The following is an 18,518-nucleotide window of genomic DNA, read 5'->3' as shown; positions in this document are numbered from 1 at the left end:
GCAGGAATGGTAGGAACTTACTTCCCTTGAACAAATATCATGCAACTACCAGTTCATCCATTTCTACTTGAGGGTCTAACACCACCACAAAGAATCATTTACTCCTTTTTTTGGTGATGCAAGGAATAAAACAGTCTTTCAATCAGAGCTGGCAACTCAGGAATATATCACAGAATCACAGAATGGTTTGGGTTGGAAGGGACCTTAAAGATCATCTAGTTCCAACCCCCCTGCCATGGGCAGGGACACCTTCCACTAGACCAGGTTGATCCAAGCCTCATCCAGCCTGGCCTTGTAAGGCTTCTCTTAAAGGCATGCACAAGGAAATAGACCAGGTTGCTCAAAGCCCCCTCTAGCCTGGCCTTGTAAGGCCTCTCTTAAAGGCATGCACAAGTAAATGTTTGATTGAAATTTGTACACGTGTGGAGGATCTGGTATGCATTTCATGTTTCAATTCTATTAAGCAAGGCCATAACGCAGACCCGGTAACCTTCTTACAGGGCTAAAGAACTCGACTGCAGGGCTTCACTGAACTGACTCTATTGCTTTTGATCCCAGAACTCTTCCTGCTGTCTTGCTGTCTCAGGGCACACATCCTGTATTTGTTAATCTGACTTTCTTTCATGCTGCAGCCATCAGCCCATCTTAATGATTTCTTTTCAATAATCAACAAAAACGAATGCAAAACATAAGGCCGATAATGAAATAAATCACGAGTTAGAAACTAAAATCTCAGCCTCAGAATTGTCTCCAGTGTATACCTCTACATGTTTTATGACATATGTAATATTTTAGATACTATGCTTTACTGCTTAACAGGAATCACATAAAATATAAACTCAACAATAACAAATATGAAATACATACAAAATGGGTAATTAAAGTTGTTGGAGGGAAAAAAAAAAATCTTTTTGATTCCTGGAAAAAAACCACAGACTTGAGCAGATATTTATATACTATCAGGAAGTAAAAAATCCATTTGAGTTAAAAATATTACTGTGAGAATAATCTCTTCCATGTTATTTCAGTACTAGCAAGACTGGCAATGCATAAAACCGCAGAACAACGAATACAGCAATTTTCCTCTCTAACATTTTAAAAGCTCAAGGATTTATTTGAATCTGGCGCATTTTATTCAAACCACTTTTTCCTACCTCTGCCAGGGCTTTTTAAAGCTCTCCTTGACATTACAGACCAAGGAAAAGAAATTAAGCTATAGGAGACACATTCTTATGATCCTTTACTGGACTTGTTTGTCCAACTCCCACACACATCACACTGGTTAGAACACAGGCTAGAGTATGGCTCCTGGGCTACCCAAAGCTAAAAATGCACACAATTAACTCTGTTTCTTATGTAAAAGCTTTAGTAGTAAATATTTCTACTGTCTGCCAAGTCAAGAAAGTAAAGTGAGCGGTCCCATTTTGCAATGATTTAATGTTCATTTACTAAAATGTTTGTGTTAAGCAGAAGTTTCTGAATAACTTTTCCTACCCATAGTTTGAGAATTGTTTGATAATAAGAAAGTTAGACCATTACAATTTAGGAACAGGCAGAAGTAACCAACTGCTTAGTCTACATCTGTGGCAATTCCAGAATCAATACAGCCACAGAGAAAGTGCACTTCAACATCACCTCTACCACACATTTTCAAAACATATTTAAAATGCCATCGTGATCATGAAGCTTCTCAACGAGGAAGCTTTCCTAGACAATACCGTTTTAGAAACAGCATTATTCAGAAATTGTACCCACAACAGCAATGAATTCATTGGTTTACAATGGCAAGAAAAGTGGTCTGGTTGGAAAAAGCCTTCATTATGGGACACACTGCCAAGTTTCCATCAGTAAAAATACTTACACACTAGAGGTTATGTGATAGGTTTAATAGATTTTAGCTAATAAGTAAAGGACAACCTTTTACTTTTTAAGGACTAGGTACTATTACTTGAGTAATGTTGATTTTAAAAACAGCACATGCAAAAGACCAAAATAGTCATTTTCAGAACAAGTCATCAGGCTAGGAGGAAAAAAAGAAAGCAATTCCCCTTGCCATGGAATTTTTCTGTGGGCAGACTGTTAGAAGTTTGCTGAAGTTTATAATGTGTAACTCCCACAGTGAAAAGAGCTGTTACACATGAGGTAGAATGTCTGCATACAGATATTTAGAAACAGTATTTATGAAAAAATACCATATCTAAGCAAAGTAACAGCCAATTGACCTCAACCTCTTTTATGCAGTGATTTCTCATACGTTAGCATGCAGAATGGTTCACCATACAGGATTGTTTAGTACAAAAATCTGTAAATTCTGAAGTACAGACATAGAAGCAAGGGAAACCTTTGTGCATTTCCCTCCATTAGCTCTCCCTGTACCATCCAAGCATAGAAAGAGAAGCACAGGCGAGAAGCCAGCTTGCCAGTGGAGTGCTGGGCTGAGCGCCTTGCACATCTGCGCTCCGTACGGCTCAGAGATAACCCTGCCCAATACTTCAGTACAAAACTGTCAGATATATTCTGCACGTTGCCCAGAATGCTGAGCAACCACAAACCACCTGGGGGTCTCCCAAGTGTGAACCGTAGAGCTTCTCTTCTGGAGAAGAGATGCGAGTTCAGCTTACCAGTAGCATCTCTACTTAAAATGATTGCCATTTTATGGATTGTAAGGCTCAAAAATTGTTCATCTCCCCTCTTCATGTTCCCATTTGAAACAAAGCTTTTTTAGAAAGTCTTTATTTTAAACCCCTACACAGTGTCTCTATAGAAATTGTGAAATGTGCAAAAATACTTCCTCAATATATTGTTAATGGTGTTATGAATTAGCACCATTGCATATAAATATGAAACCAGCTTTCGGCAGAGGATGAGGGTTTGCTTGCATATGATCTTTGCTGATTATCTATTAAGTACGCAAACCAGAGCACTCAGGTGCTTCTTTCCATCAGACTTTGGATTGGATACAACAGCTTTGTTGCTTTCTGTTTTTTTTTTTTTTTTTTTTTTTTTTTAATTTCTTCTGAACCAACTTACACTTCTTAGACACTGTTCCTTTTCATACTGCATTTATGTGTCAGTACAAAGCTTGGACTTAAACTACTTCAGCATTCTGATATGTCTTAAGTAAATTTAAAAACACATTTATCAGAAGAAGATGCAAGTTAAACGGCTGTCTTTGAACTCTCAAATGACCCCATTGCTGGCTAAGACAATTAATTACTGCTCATATCCTGGTTTTAATCTGAGCTGTAGTTCATAGTGAACACTACGAAGAGATTGTAAAAAGTTTCATGTTTCTCTGAACAGTTCGCTTTAACTGGTGAGACTCAAGGAAGGGTGTAGGAATGTTTTAGATAAGTAAATCAGATGAAAGGAAGAAAAATTTTGCTGGAGGAATTTCCCCCTCCCCTAAGCTGTCATGTAGATGAATGAAAAAATGTATTTTCTGCAAACAGAGCTTTTAAATAAATACTTGAAAGCAGAGATCTCTACTACACTGATAAATGGCATCTGTACTCGTTAGAAGCCTGACTGACACTACTGGGAACAGCAGGAGTTTTTCTGGGACTTCTAGGGTTTGGCTCAGGATGGCCCAACAGACAATTTGGTTAGAACAGAGACAGCAAACATATGAGACTGAAAGGTTCATGGCTAGGAGAGGAAAGCTGACACCCGAGTCTGTGTCCCTTCCAACCCAAACTATTCTGCGATTCAGGAGTCCGTATATGGAAACATCTCGATTTTATGGGGAAACTCAGTAAATCCAACGTGAAGTTTCAGCAGTAGTAACCACGTTTTTGCTCGAGTACGGTCTCTTTTAAAAATAAAATCTCTGAAATTTGAGATTCTCCCGAGCTGACTAGAACCACTCTGTGTTAGGGACTGACAACCATGAGCTGTCTGGGCTCCCCAGTTACTACACGTGCGAATGAATCACACAGCCCTGTCAGACCTCAACACCAGAGCTGTCGGCACACCAGCATCTCTGTGAAGGATTTCGGCACCATAAAACCAGGTTTTGTGGCGCTGAGTGTCTCACCCTGTTACCTCAGGATTGTCGGTATGTGGAACGCCAGCGGATTAAAAAGCCTTAAGAGCTGTGGACATGAGCACTGTCTTACTCAGCGTCAGCCTAATGGTGTTCATAACCAAGACAACCAGCCTAGGTATACCACTTACTAACTGCACAATGAAAGGATCTAACAGCTTGAAATATTTTATACACCCAGCATTATTATCAGATAAATGTAGATGATCTAAATTGCAAGGAAACATACACGTGAGAGACCCAAGGACTCCACTAAACGAGCAAACAACCTACCAGGATTCCCAGCCCTGCACAAACCATTTAAAGTGAGCACCCAGATACATAAAAAAGGCATTTTAAGCTACACAAGGAAAAGTGTAATCAGTCAAGGGTGGGATCTAGATGTCCTAATTAAGGATCTCTATCTGAAAGTCTGGCCCGCTGCCAAGCTTCAAAAATCCCTAAAGCAATTCCCCGAAGCAGGGGCTCCCCAAACAGAGGTCACACCGGTCACAAGAAGGATGCTGAGCCTAACAGATACTACTTTTGATATTTATGCTAGAACTTGGGAGTCACATTATGTTATCTGTCTACAAGTGAAGTGAGAAACAGAAATGTTTGGGACCTGATGGCTTTTGGTTGTGAACTTCAAGGTGAATACAATTTTGTTGGACTTCACAAGGAAACACCTGACACTGTGGGATAAAATAATGTGCTTGCAACTATACTGAGAAACAGAAATGTTTGGGACCTGGTGGCTTTTGGTTGTGAACTTCAAGGCGAATACAATATTTGTTGGACTTCACAAGGAAACACTTGACACTGTGGGATAAAATAATTTACTTGCAACTATATCATTTTTCTCCAGTAGCTGTTTTCGAAACTTCAAAAAATCACCAGAAAATTGCCATGTGGCATTATAAACCGATGAGAAAGAACAAGACGCACAGCAGAACAAATATCCAGCTGCTCCTGAGGCGCCTGGGTATTTAAACTTGCAGCTCCTCATCATGAAAACACAATGGACATTGCACATAAATATAAATTATTTTCAAATTTGATTGATTGTTTGGTTTGGGGTTTTTTTGTTTGTGTGTTTTTTTTTTTTAATTTAAGCATGACAAGCACTTAGATTTAACCTTTTTTAATGATTAAAAAAAAAAGATCTGGTGTGATGCTGAACAGGATTAGGAATTTAGTTTTACCTCAGACTTGTGTAAGATTTGTCACTGCAAGTCCGGTAGAAAGCATACAACTTAGCTGAAGTAAATAACAAAATATAAATTCTACCTAGAATTTATTCCCTCCTAACTTGGTTTAAAAGGAGTATGAGGCAAAAAAGCATCGTTTTATTTCAAAACCTAGCATTTCTGCCAGGGGGAATTAAATACGCTTTTGAGAGAGTCAAACTTTTGACAGAGTCAGCATTTATAGAGCACATGTATACATCAGTGGCTTTGCCCAAATGTTTTACTGGGCAGCCTGAGATGTTTCTGAACCAGAAAATACATAAATATGACTTATTCTAAATGAAAACAACCCCCACAAATCTACCTCCAAAGGTTAAGCGATATCATAGTAGAGAACATGCAAATAATCAAAAGAAATACAAGATTTTGATTTTTATGTGTGTATATACATATAAACCGTATATACACTGTTTTATACATACAAGCTCTCTCTATAAAATATATATGAAAGCTGCGCATATGATTTGTTTGTTCATAAAACCAACACAAATGAACTATTCATATATTACAAACCTACAAAATACAAGGTTTTGATGTTGTTATATTACATAAAACCTTCATTTCATATTCTGCCTTTTTCCAAATCGTAATGTCGGAATACCTCTGCACTAACACTTGTGGACTTCGCTTTACTCCTGTAACATCCACGTTTTTCCTCAAAAAGTGATCAGCAACTTAACTGCAAAAGTGAAGCTAGGCATACACGCAAGGAACATTTCTGACCGAAGAAAATGAGACAATACAGTAGTAATGCAAAATTCTGTTCTGTGCACCTTACTAAGTAATGGTACTGCAGAGGCCTTGTGCACTCGGTACCTCACGTCAATGCACGACTCAATCCCCGCTCCCATTTGTTCGAAGGGAGCAACGCTCTCTAAAATGCAGGAGTAACATAGCTGTCAGAAACCAAGGGTAGTTCACTACACTGGAGACCTAAGTAATGCTGGAATTTAGTTAACCAAACTGAAGGGGCCCACGTCCTTTCAGCCTGACTTCTCTTCCCAGGCGCGGTTCCAACTCACTGAACTACCCAGGCTGAGGCCTGACAAAATTCCCACACTGAATCTGAATTACACACACACACCCCCCAGTATCAAGGACTCTCTTACAAATGAAAGCCTCAGAGCGAAGGGTATGTGTGTATTTTCACTCCTGTACCTAATATACAAAGAGCAACTTATATAAAAATCAGGAGCTGAAATACCAACACGTACCAAATTCAGTGGCTTCCTTCCAAAGCCTGTGTTTGCTGGCACTTCCCTCCTTGAAATCCAAATATCCAACGGCAGGCTTGTTAGAAAGAGGGCTCAGTCTTTCAGCCTTCTGACTTGTCCCTACAGCCATCCCTTGTCCATTCACCCCTTGTGAAAACACAAATGCAAGCCAGCTACGTAAACATACGCCACAAATTCAGCAAGAGCCGTTCTGACCCAGTCCACCTGAACAAAAAGAAGAAGGTTGCAAATACACAAACCTCTGCACGCTGTACCCTTGTTCATGTTGCAGCAGGAAACATTACAGGAGATCTGGATTATTTTTTTCAACCTCATAAATAAATATTTCTACCTTCAGGCAAACCTGGACAAGTCCAGAGCTGCATTCCTAAAATGTTAAGTCTTTTTATGTGTACTTGTCTTTTCCTTTGTCCCTCCCTAACAAACACAGGCCCTCAATTCCTTGCAAACTCTTCCCATATAATTCCTATAAAATTCACACAGAAATACATGTGGTTTGTATTTCCAGCTCTTGAACCACAATAAAGCTTCTTACCTCTTTACTAGGCACGATCGGGAACTTTCTGCAAGAGTCAGTCATTGGCTCGTTTAAATCAACTAATATTCCCTAAGCAAAACCCCGCACAGCGGAAAGCCGGAGTTAGGGCAGAACACCCCAGCTTAAAAAGGCAAGAAACGTCTCTACTCCTGCTGTTTGAGCCGCAGCTTCTGTTCCTGCTCCTGGAGGTGAATGGTCTTGCTAAAGAAGCAGGAGACTTGTATCAGCCAGAAAAAGCAAATGAAAATGTAAACACGAGGGAGGAGCCTGAGGGGACAATCAGGTTCAATGAAATCTGAACTCCTGGAGCCAAGAAGGAGTGGAAATGTGTTGGCTGAAAAGCTAATTCAGCCTACAAGCCATTTCCTTACAGTGGTTCTTTTCTCGCTCTGTTTTAGTACCCAGATGAAGCTGAGTGGGTCTCAGCCCCCAGATCACTCAGCCACACACTCAATGACTGCTTGGTTTTGATGTCTTTTTCCTAAAACAAACAGCCTTTAGAAAACCTTGTTCTTCCACACTGAACCATCAGGTCAGACACTCTCATCCACATCTTCAACAATTTGTATATTATTGGAGTTCTTTGGCAAGAAAAGCTTTGTGGAAGTCGTGCAGCAGTAGTGCTTATTTTTATGTAGCAGCTGCTGCTCTCAAGCTCCCAAACCCCAGCAAGCTCTGACTCCTCCGTCTCTGGAATGAATCAGCTCAAACTAGGGGGGGCCCAAACCCCAGCAAGCTCTGACTCCTTCTCCGTCTCTGGAATGAATCACCTCAAACTAGGGGGGGTGAGCCTGTTAGTCTGCCTTTTAATAACAGCTGTATCCCACCACATGGCAGCCCACAAACTTTTGCTCTAAACATTATTACAAATGTACGCATGCATCACCACCGGACAGCCGTGCCCCTAGAGCACATCCATATTCTGCATCAGGGCCTGTCAACACTTTAGTGACTCCTCGGTTGAATAGAGGATAAAAGTGGTTCTTGCATCCAGAAAATACCTGTTTGTTGCTTATGAGCGAGTCAGAAGTTCAAACCTAATTGGAAAAGTACACGCTCTCCTGTTAAGTGCCGCTGTTCTCACAAATCAGTGAACGGCTGCACATGAAACCAGTCGGGACTCGGATAAAAGACACAAACCCCACAACACAACCTACGCCAGCAGTACGTTCCCAGAATCAGAGAACTGCCTCTCTCCTCTGGGACAATGCAGAATTACTTGTAAGCTGGAAACTTTCAGCATCTGCCACAAAGGTATGAAGAGAAACAAAAAAAAAAGGTATATTCAAAACTCTCGATGCAAACTGATGAGTCTCACTTAAGACGCAAATTTAGTTTTGGTCACACTGCATCCTGGTTCTCTGTGAGGAAAAAAAAGAAACAAACAAAAAAAACCACCCCTAAACTAACCAACCAACCAACACCACCAAAAACCCTAAACAGGTGTATTCCTGGCTTCGCAATTCCAGGCCTCCTTGGCTCCTTCATAAGCCTGCACTGCACGGGCATGCAGTGACCCTGGACCACGATGCTGGATGCAGGCTCAACACCAACACCTGCACTATCTAGATTACAAGAAGCCACCAGGACAACGTAATAGCAGCTCTGTATAAATTAAATTATCCTATGTACAGTTTACCTGCAACAGATTCAGTCATACAGATCAACACGCGGCTGAAATCTCATTCTGGATAGCCTTGGCGGTGCTCCACACAATCCTTGCAAGAATGGTTTGGCAACTCCAGCAAGCCCCGTATAACCACAGGTTAAACATATCCCTGGATGTGTCCAGAAGGATGTTCTCAAACCGTATCACTCAACTGGTTTTACTGATGTTTCTTTCCGCTGTTACCAGTTCCAGGCTTTCTGGGACACATCACCCTTTGCAGTACAGGGCACATCTGGATGTGTGCAAGTTCCCACACCTGAGTGGGAGTCCCACTGTTGGATGGTGCCACTCCGGTCCAGGTCAGGTGTGGAGCATTTAAATTCTGTAAGCTAGGCTACAATACGTACCTCCTCAAAGATTTTTGGCTGACTGCTGCGAGTACAGATGATACGTGCTCTGGTGCAGAGTGGTAAATGCAAATGAACTGACCACAATTAACTGACTGTGCTGGGTTTGTGTGACCAGCATTTCAATAGTGGGGGATGGGCTACAGGGACGGCTCCTGTGAGAAGCTGCTAAAAGCTCCCCTGGCTCCAAGTCAGACCCAGCTCTGGTCACAGCACAGCCAACTAACACCTCTGTGATTAATATATTTGAGAGGGGAAAACAAAGAGACCTGGAGTGGAAGACATAGGGGAGGAGTGTGGGGAGAGAGGAGAGGGATGTGAGAGTGACAGCCAGGCAGATACTGGTTTTACTGATGTTTCTTTCCGCTGTTACCAGTTCCAGGCTTTCTGGGACACATCACCCTTTGCAGTACAGGGCACATCTGGATGTGTGCAAGTTCCCACACCTGAGTGGGAGTCCCACTGTTGGATGGTGCCACTCCGGTCCAGGTCAGGTGTGGAGCATTTAAATTCTGTAAGCTAGGCTACAATACATACCTCCTCAAAGATTTTTGGCTGACTGCTGCGAGTACAGATGATACGTGCTCTGGTGCAGAGTGGTAAATGCAAATGAACTGACCACAATTAACTGACTGTGCTGGGTTTGTGTGACCAGCATTTCAATAGTGGGGGATGGGCTACAGGGACGGCTCCTGTGAGAAGCTGCTAAAAGCTCCCCTGGCTCCAAGTCAGACCCAGCTCTGGTCACAGCACAGCCAACTAACACCTCTGTGATTAATATATTTGAGAGGGGAAAACAAAGAGACCTGGAGTGGAAGACATAGGGGAGGAGTGTGGGGAGAGAGGAGAGGGATGTGAGAGTGACAGCCAGGCAGATACTCAGGTCAGTGAGGCCTGTGGTGAGAGAGCAGGCTGTGCTCCTGCCCCATGGAAGGTCACACTGGAGCAGGCGGCCGTGCCCGAAGGAGCCTGTGACTCCATGGGCACCCCAGGCTGGAGCAGGCTGCTCCTGAAGGACTGCACCCCATGGAAGGGATCCACACGAGAGCAGTTTGTGAAGAACTGCAGCCGGTGGGAAGGACTCATGTTGGAGAAGTTGGTGGAGGACTGTCTCCTATGGGAGAGACCCCACTGGAGCAGGGGCAGAGTGTGAGGATCCTGCCCTGCGGGAGGAAGGAGCAGCACAGACAAGTTGTGATGGACTGACCACAATCCCCATTCCCGTTCCCCTACACCACTGGGGGGAGAGGAGGGAGAGAAATGGGGAGCAAAGCTAAGCCCAGGAAGAAGGGAGGGGTGGCAGGAAGGTTTTTAAGCTCTGGTTTTGTCCCTCATTGTCTTGCTTTGATTGGATTGGTAACAAATTAAATTCATTTTTTCCCCCCAAGTCAAGCCTGTTTTCCCCATGACCATAACTGGAGAGCGATCCCTCCCTGTTCTTGTCTCGACCCACAAGTCTTTCCTGGTATTTTCTCCTCCTCACCGCACAAAGGGGAGAAGTGAGTGAGAGCTACGTGGTGCTTGGCTGCTAGCTGGGCATAAACCACAACACTGACCAAAAGTTTCGGGAAAAGGTTATGGAACAACATTGCAATCAACCTAGACCTTTGCACTGCCCAATCATGGCACTTTCTACAATTTGGAAACCTAAAACTGCATTTAGTGCTGCTCCCAAACTGCAACATAAAAAGCAGGTCCTGATTTGGTAAATCGGTCCAAGACTGCAAGATCAATTTCTGGTTCATACACATTCATCTGGCAATCCTGTAACACATTTTTGGAGAGTTTTTACAGATTTGTAATGTAAGGATAACAACATAGACTGGAAAGAAAGGAAAAAGGTATGAAGTCATCTTCTATCACTGTTTTTCCTTCTCCTGGCTATCCAAGACATGCAACCAAATGCTGATGTTCATTTATGCATTCCATTTTAAAGAACTAGTTTTCCAATATGAAATAGCGGGTAGCTAAATCAAATGGAGCTGTTTGGTTTGTTATGCTTCTCAAGTCCCTGATTCTTAACTGAAAACCAAAGGAGGCTGAAGAAAACAAGGCAAAAAAAGCCCAAAACTGAACAAACACTCTGAAAGGAAAACAACCGAGGGGGCTGCTGTTAGCAAAATGCAAACAAGTAAGACCCTCAGGCTCACGTAAGGTCCTTAAACCTTGAATCTTATGAGAACCAAAGGAGAGGGCATCCGAGACCCTACAGAATCTTTATGCTGTGCAAATGCTAGTGTGTATTTCCCAGCCACTGGAAAGGATCACATTTGTACTTTAGTGATTTTATGAGTAGTCCGGAGCAAGAAAAATCCGCTTCACAAAGCACAGCCACTAGACCAGAGGCTGGCTGTTGTCCAGCCAGCATGGAACACAGGCAGAGCCAGTCAGCACACACGCACCCTTAGAATCCTGCTGTAATATATTGTACCACTTCTGCCCACCTGGGATCAAACGAAAGGAATACTTGTTCTATGATCCCAAGTACAAAGAACTGACTGATACATTTATTACTGCAATCTTATATACAGAAGCTAGTATCTATTGTGTCATTTTGACTCTATTTCTGAAAAGTTTTCTCAGTCATTTAGGCATCGACTTAACTTGAAGTAGCTTGTGCTTGGATAACCAACAAGAGTGTAACAAAACATCACAGTAGAGAAACATCACCACGAGTACGAAACACTAAGCAAAGTTTAAGGGCATTACAAATTCACTGAACTATGTCCTTTTACTCATGCCAAACCCAAAGCCCATCTTCAGGAACACTCCATTAATTTGCAAGTGTGTACTCCAAATGTTGAGCTTCAGAATTCATGACTATTCTTCCTTACAGCTGGAAGAGCAAACTGACCCTGAGTCATGGCTTTTCTCCTACTATACTGTTAGGCTTCCAGCAAAAATTAGTTACGGTCATTAAACATGAAGCAGCAGAAAAACACTGATGACTCTACATGGCTGCCGAAAACTGTACAGCAAAAAAAGACAGGGCTTAAAAGGGCTGTGTAAAAGGCCAACATAATGAATTTACTCCTGTCGAGTATGGAGTGTGAAATTTAACAGTATAACCATTATTAATAAAATTGCTCCATCACTTTATGGCACTTTCAAGAAACTGATCTTCCCGTGTTTCTAAACAAGTCCACATATCAGCAAGGGAAGTTAAGGCACAGATACATTTAGCAGAGCTCTTTGATTTCCTAACTTACTAATTAAACTTAGAGGTTTTGGACCAGGATTCAGGGGACTTGTGGCTTATTTTCAGTTATTAAAGCAATAGCAGAAGTAATATATAGTAACCATATATGATAATAATTATAGTATTTACCTTTCTCAAAAAGAGTATTTGAAGATGACCTACACATGCCCAATACAAGCACATACTAACATAATAAAGTATGCAGTTTTGATGGAAAAGTTTTTATGTACCTAAATGACTTAGAAACAAATGTTCTTCCTACAAAGTAAATACACGTTAAATATTCTAAAGGGAACACAAGGAATAGCTTGATACCAGAAACATAAGATGGGCTTCAGAAGTTTAGCAAGTCTCTTAAATGGGTAACAGAATAGGAAACATTCTTCAAGGTCCAGAGGAAGATAAACAGTACAGAACATGAAGAACCTGGAGATAGAGTCTAGCCCGTACTACTTGAGAGACAGCTCAGCGCCCAGGGCCATCTCAGAAACCACACAGATGAAGGCTGATGCCACAGCGCTTGCCCCTGTGTCTAGTAATGAAAAAAGACTTGCCCTATCAGCAGGCAACATGTTTATATATTGATAAACTCCAGAACAGAGAGAATAATATATAAAAGAGCTCTAGTAATGCAACTTTTGCTTTCACAACTGGAGAGCTGTCCACAACAAGTAGTAGGCCTGGGTTCTGACAAAAAAAAAAAAAATTCTCTCTCTGTTTACTGGAAGTTACCTCCCCCTATTAGTCTGAAAGGAGCTTGAAATAGCTGCTCTTCCTCAGCATTCAGGTACCGTCCATGCTTGAAAGCAAAATCTAGAGGAGGCATCATCATTATGCAGGCAGACCTGAAATCTGCCTCAGTCTGACCCAAAACTCTGTGATGTTCAAACAACTTAAGCCTTGAAGAGGAGCGACCACAGATGAACATTTAAAACTCAACAAGTGAAACCGCTGGAGCAACAGTAGAGATTCCTGGGACAGCTTTCTGGGATCGATCTGTGAATAACACATGTGCTGTCTTTATCAGAGCTTCACTTGCAACTACAAGGTACCACTGAAAAGTCAGCAAAATACTACAGCTGACGGCACTAAAGGCCACTATTGTCATTGGTACAGCTAAAATTCTGCTGTTGCTCGCTTAAAAAATTGTATTATTTCATGGTTTGGAGGAATTTTCTCAATCATGTTTTACTATCAGAAGTGCCTGTGGCTTATAGTGCTGAAAGGACACTTGAGTGGTATGCTTCATTCTGTACAGACTATCAAATATAATAGCTAACTCTCAAAAATGAGACATCAAAATCAAAAGTTGTGGGACTCAGGAGAGCTAGTCTTTCATTCTGCTCCAAGGTCAAGAAAAAACCCACCCGCACATACATTAAGTGGTTGTGCAAGTGTTAACACCACTTTGGAAACACAGGCAAGGGGGAACAGATCTTCCTGTGGTTCAGTAAAGAGAACCACTATCTGCAGATGATGTTTGCTGCAGGAACCTTTCCAGGAAGAGTCCTCAGTTCTCCAGTACCTGCTGTACGTATTCAGTGGCAGAAACTAACACACATTTCACTAACCAGCGTGCCAGACTTTCAACAAAACGGACAGTTCTGGGATATTCGCAACAGGAATGCATGCCGAAATCGCTGGAAGACCCCTCTTTCAAAAACCAAGCCCTCCCGACCAAAGCACCTCCATAACGAAACAAAACATTTTGCATACGCTGTAAAAGCAGGGACTCATCAGGCCCCCCCAAATCAACAGAACATGTTTGCCAATGGGGAGAGAAAGGTACACATTGCACCACAAAATCCTAAGTCATCTTATGAACAGAGTAGTTTAGTTGAAACCCAGGAGCAGGAGGAGAGAGTCACTGAAAAGGAATCTAGCCAAAAAAGGCAAGGTGCATGATCTTAAAGGACCAGAAGAATGGACAGTAATTACAGCCAAACCCAGTAATAGTTACCCAGAAAATCTGATTACTTTAGAAAGAAAAAGGGTTGCTTCATAGTGGCCTAAAAAAACCCAAGACACTCCAACCACGCAGTCACAGACTGGTTTGGGTTGGAAGGGACCTTAAAGATTATCTAGTTCCAACCCCCCTGCCATGGGCCGGGACACCTTCCACTAGACCAGGTTGCTCCAAGCCTCATCCAGCCTGGCCTTGAAGACAGCCAGGGATGGGGCATCCACAACCACTTTCATGACAAAGCCTGTCTTGTAAACTCCTTTTGGAGTCTGTTTTGTAAGTCTTCCCAGAGATCTGCCATTTGGGGACTAGTGTGAAGCACAAGTTCATTCACGGACACGCATTCACTCGAGAGACAGCATGACCTCTTACGTCGTGTGCAAATGGCATGACAACTGCTGATGCCCTCTATTCACATTTCGTTGACTACGCAGAAAGCATAATGCACAAGGCAGTTCAGTGTAGTCGTGCTTAGGTGCAGGCACAGAGAGGGGACTTAACTGCATCTCTTTCTGGTCCTAGGAAAGTCACTGAACAAACAAGCACCAAATCCTAAACTGTATTAAGGCATTTTGGTCTGTTTCTTCCAGTTACACTGTCAGCATCTGACACTGCCGTGCTGATTTTACTCCCGTGCAAGTATGGTGTTACTTGGTGTTACTATGGGAAAAGAAATCTAGTACTTACGCCATTGTGAAGGTTATTTTTCCTTCTCTAATGAACCTAAACAGATGGGATGCCCTAATGCCCTCACAAGAGGGAGGAAGAGTTGTTCGGGAAGCAGGCACAGTGAAGGAACACACACCTGTGTCAGAGGTTTGCCTTTCAGGACTCTTTATTCAACCTGGGTCATTTAGCAGATTGTGGGATTGGGTGAAGTGGCTTGTCCCGTGGTATCTGTACATGGAAGGAGATACTGAGTTGGACATTCGTGTTTAAATTAACAATATTAACAACCACAGACTGTAGCTGACATGACTGAGAAACAGGCACATGCTGAAAGGTAAGTGAAAGCCTGCTCAGGAACCCAAATAAGCTGTGTGAAGAAAGACTTGCTTGAAAAAGCAGTATTATACGGCCCTGAGGTAACGGCCTCTGGGCGATACGTAGAGAACATGGGAAGGAGAAGAGAGAATGCTTAGCCACAGTCACATGTGTTAACCTTCCCCCAAGATTCTGCTGTCTGAATCGTCTTGTGCTGAAGAGTGAGGTATTTCGCAGTGTCTTTTTTTATAAGAACTACAAAAAGATATCTAAACATACCGTAAGTGTCTAAACTACTCAGATTTTGCACTGGGGTCTTTGGGTCTAAAAATGTTGTGAAAGCCTTTGACAAAGGGCTAGTGAACAACATCTGGGGAATAACAACACTGCTCACTACTGAGACAGGATAGAAACCAATTGGAGGACATAAAAATGCATTTTATTGAAAACAAGTAATTGGCTCTGCAGTAGCTTTGAAAGCATCTGACACGTGTAATGTCTTCAAGGCCAGGCTGGATGAGGCTTGGAGCAACCTGGTCTAGTGGAAGGTGTCCCTGCCCATGGCAGGGGGGTTGGAACTGGATGGTCTTTAAGGTCCCTTCCAACCCAAACCATTCTGTGATTCTGTGCTTCAAATCAACCCGTGTGCTGTTAAAAACATCGATACTCAGGAGTGTGGAGGTAAGTGTGCCCAAACAACCTTCACAGAATGAAAGGCAGAGAAGATAAAGAATATGTAAGTAGGAGCTGACAAAGAATTATGGGCAAAGGAATTCATAGGAGAGAGAAAGGGAAGTACAGGCAGGCAGGCAGAGGCAGGAGGCTAATGGAAAAAACATTAAGTTTTTCCCTGGGGTAAATGCCTAGGGAACCCTGCTTGTAACCTGTTCTTGGTTTTAGGCATAAAACTTCCAATATCTATCTTAGGTATAACCGTCCCTCTCTGGAACTTAACATTTTGGGGGTGGAGTGTGTGTGTGTGTCTGGTTTTATTTGACATAAATTTAAACTCAGCAGAGCTGACAAATGGTACCTAGCAAAACTGATGTCCCAGTGCACTAGGTAAAATGCACAGAATTCCTCACTTCAGATACTGCTTAATCGATGCGCTCACAGGTCTGGGTAAAAGTAAAAAACCATATTTCAACAGAACTTCACAGGCCAAGTTCTGGAGCTCAGCTTAGCACTTAAATAAACACTCAAGACTTTCAAAAAGGTGCTTATTATATCTTCAGAGATCCTCTTTCAAAATGAGCCAAAAAAGGTCACTTTGAATCAGTAAATCCTTTGAAAGTCTGGCCCAGACTGCACTTAACTGTTGGTTCCTCACTGACCTATCCAAAATACAGTTTAACAAAAAAAAAAACCAAACCCATAAAACCCAAGACAAAAAACCCCAGAAACACCAAAAAAAACTCAACCCCCTTCCCCACCCCCCAAAACACGAAAATAAGAGATTACAGTCCATAGCAATCTTAGCCTACCAAGCACAATCTTGAAAACACCTGCATGAACTTACATTTAGTCTTAAACACATAGATCTAAACAAATATTTAAGCCACAGCACGGTTACAATGAATGCTGTGTTAAAAGAGCAGGAGAAAGCAAATTACCTATTGCTGCAGAAGTAAAAATGAAACCTTGCAACCCTACCTTTGCATTCTGTATTACTGACCTACAAAATAAACCATTTTGTATTCATTTCTCTCTGACTCATTGTCGGTCTCATGATTCAGAAAACTAACCAGATTTAAATCATATAGATAAACAAGAACACACAAAACTTCAACAAGTAGAAGAGGTAAGTTTCCTCAGAGAAAACAAATTAAAGGCAGACACTCCAGACACTGTTTCAAGCTGGCAGCATTTTATAAAGTATTTTTTTTTCTTTTTTCTATAGATGGTTCCATTTTCACTGTCGAATAGAAAGAGGAGAAATGGAGGCAGGATACCTTTTCATCCCTACCTTCTAACAAATCTCTCTTTGTCTCAAAGAATACTGCATCCAGCTGGTGACTAAAAACTGGAATTACCATTTATTCACTACCAATTTACCCTTCAGCTCCACTCACCAGAAATGGCATCAAACCTGCTGTTTTCTTTGGTAGGCATCTGCATTCCTGTTAAGGTACCAAAGCCAAGCTGTTTTGCCTCAGCCCTTGAGTTTTGCAATACTGAAGGGGCCCTCTGGGAAAACAAGCATTTAACTACATAAGTGGGCACCTCCCTATTGAACAGCTATTTACTTTGTGTTGAAGAAGAGAAAAAATTTCAATAAAAGTCAAACATCCCATCTGATCACATGACATGGGTGCATACCAGAATGTTGGTTATTGCCCACCCGGGGACACTTCTCAGATACTTTATTTAAAGAAAAAGAGCGGGAGCAAACCAGTTTACAACTATTTGGCACTTTTTGGCTTTGATTATAGTTGCAAAAGGCTAGAAAATTTGTAAAACAACACTCTCGAGAGATAGGAATTTGGTTTCATTCAGCCCTACCCTATTTGGCATGAATTAAACATCCTTTTGTTTTCAAAGCTGTTTCTTTTTTTAATTATCAAACACTGTTAAGCAAGCAAACCTACTTTGCTAGGAAACAAACAGCAAGGTTCTATTGAGAAAGACACTCAAGTTCCTGCCTTGTAAAGACTTGCTGAAAGTCCTTCTCTCATCATTTTAAGCTATTTCTAACGTGCTCATGTTCTTTTCTTTCCACGAATTGTAGAGCTGGCAGACAAAAGAGTGCAGAGGGATTTAGTGGTTGTTAAAAATAAGTGAAATGTCTTAAAATGGAACACTGAAGAAGAACCAGGTGCACCTCTGTTGCCAATACGCTGAATTCAGTCAAACTCAAACAAATATTATTTTGGTCAACTATAACCCTTGATGCTTACCAGTTTTATTTAAACGGAACAAAAAAATCCTGTACCTCAGCTGAGTGCTGCACACACACAGGGCAGTATAGCATCCCAGTCACACACGTCCCACAGTCATCGTCTGAAGACAGTTGTTCCTTCCCAGCAGGTTCATTCTCTCTCTATAGTAACCTTAGCATGCTGCCAGGATACGTAGAATAAACCCGACATAAAGCAGTCACAGACAAAAGGAACAGCAGCAGTCATCTTTTCTTCCAATTATTCACCTTCCCTATCAAAGCGAGTTTCTACTCTTTGACAATACATTTAATTTTTATTTTAGTATCTCTGATTTCATTTTCAGAACACCTCAGAGCTCAAGCTTGTACCAGGATCCACCGGTGGGTCCCACTCAAACTGATGGTTAATGTGCAAAAGACAACTTGCGTTT

The 18,518-nt window shown here is 41.9% G+C and overlaps 1 protein-coding gene across 1 annotated transcript in view; it reads right to left on the bottom strand.

Annotated features, from left to right (window-relative positions):
• The window catches only part of TNS3 (tensin 3), a gene marked incomplete at both ends in the record, with an annotated part of 57,915 nt that overhangs the window by 18,802 nt on the left and 20,595 nt on the right, over window positions 1–18,518 (bottom strand). The gene's annotated exons all lie outside the window — the stretch shown is intronic.

This window comes from Eurypyga helias, unplaced genomic scaffold, assembly GCF_000690775.1.
Source record: "Eurypyga helias isolate BGI_N326 unplaced genomic scaffold, ASM69077v1 scaffold2410, whole genome shotgun sequence".
Taxonomy (NCBI): domain Eukaryota; kingdom Metazoa; phylum Chordata; class Aves; order Eurypygiformes; family Eurypygidae; genus Eurypyga; species Eurypyga helias.
The sequence above is the reverse complement of the archived record's forward strand: the minus strand, read 5'-3'. Positions and strand labels throughout refer to the sequence as shown.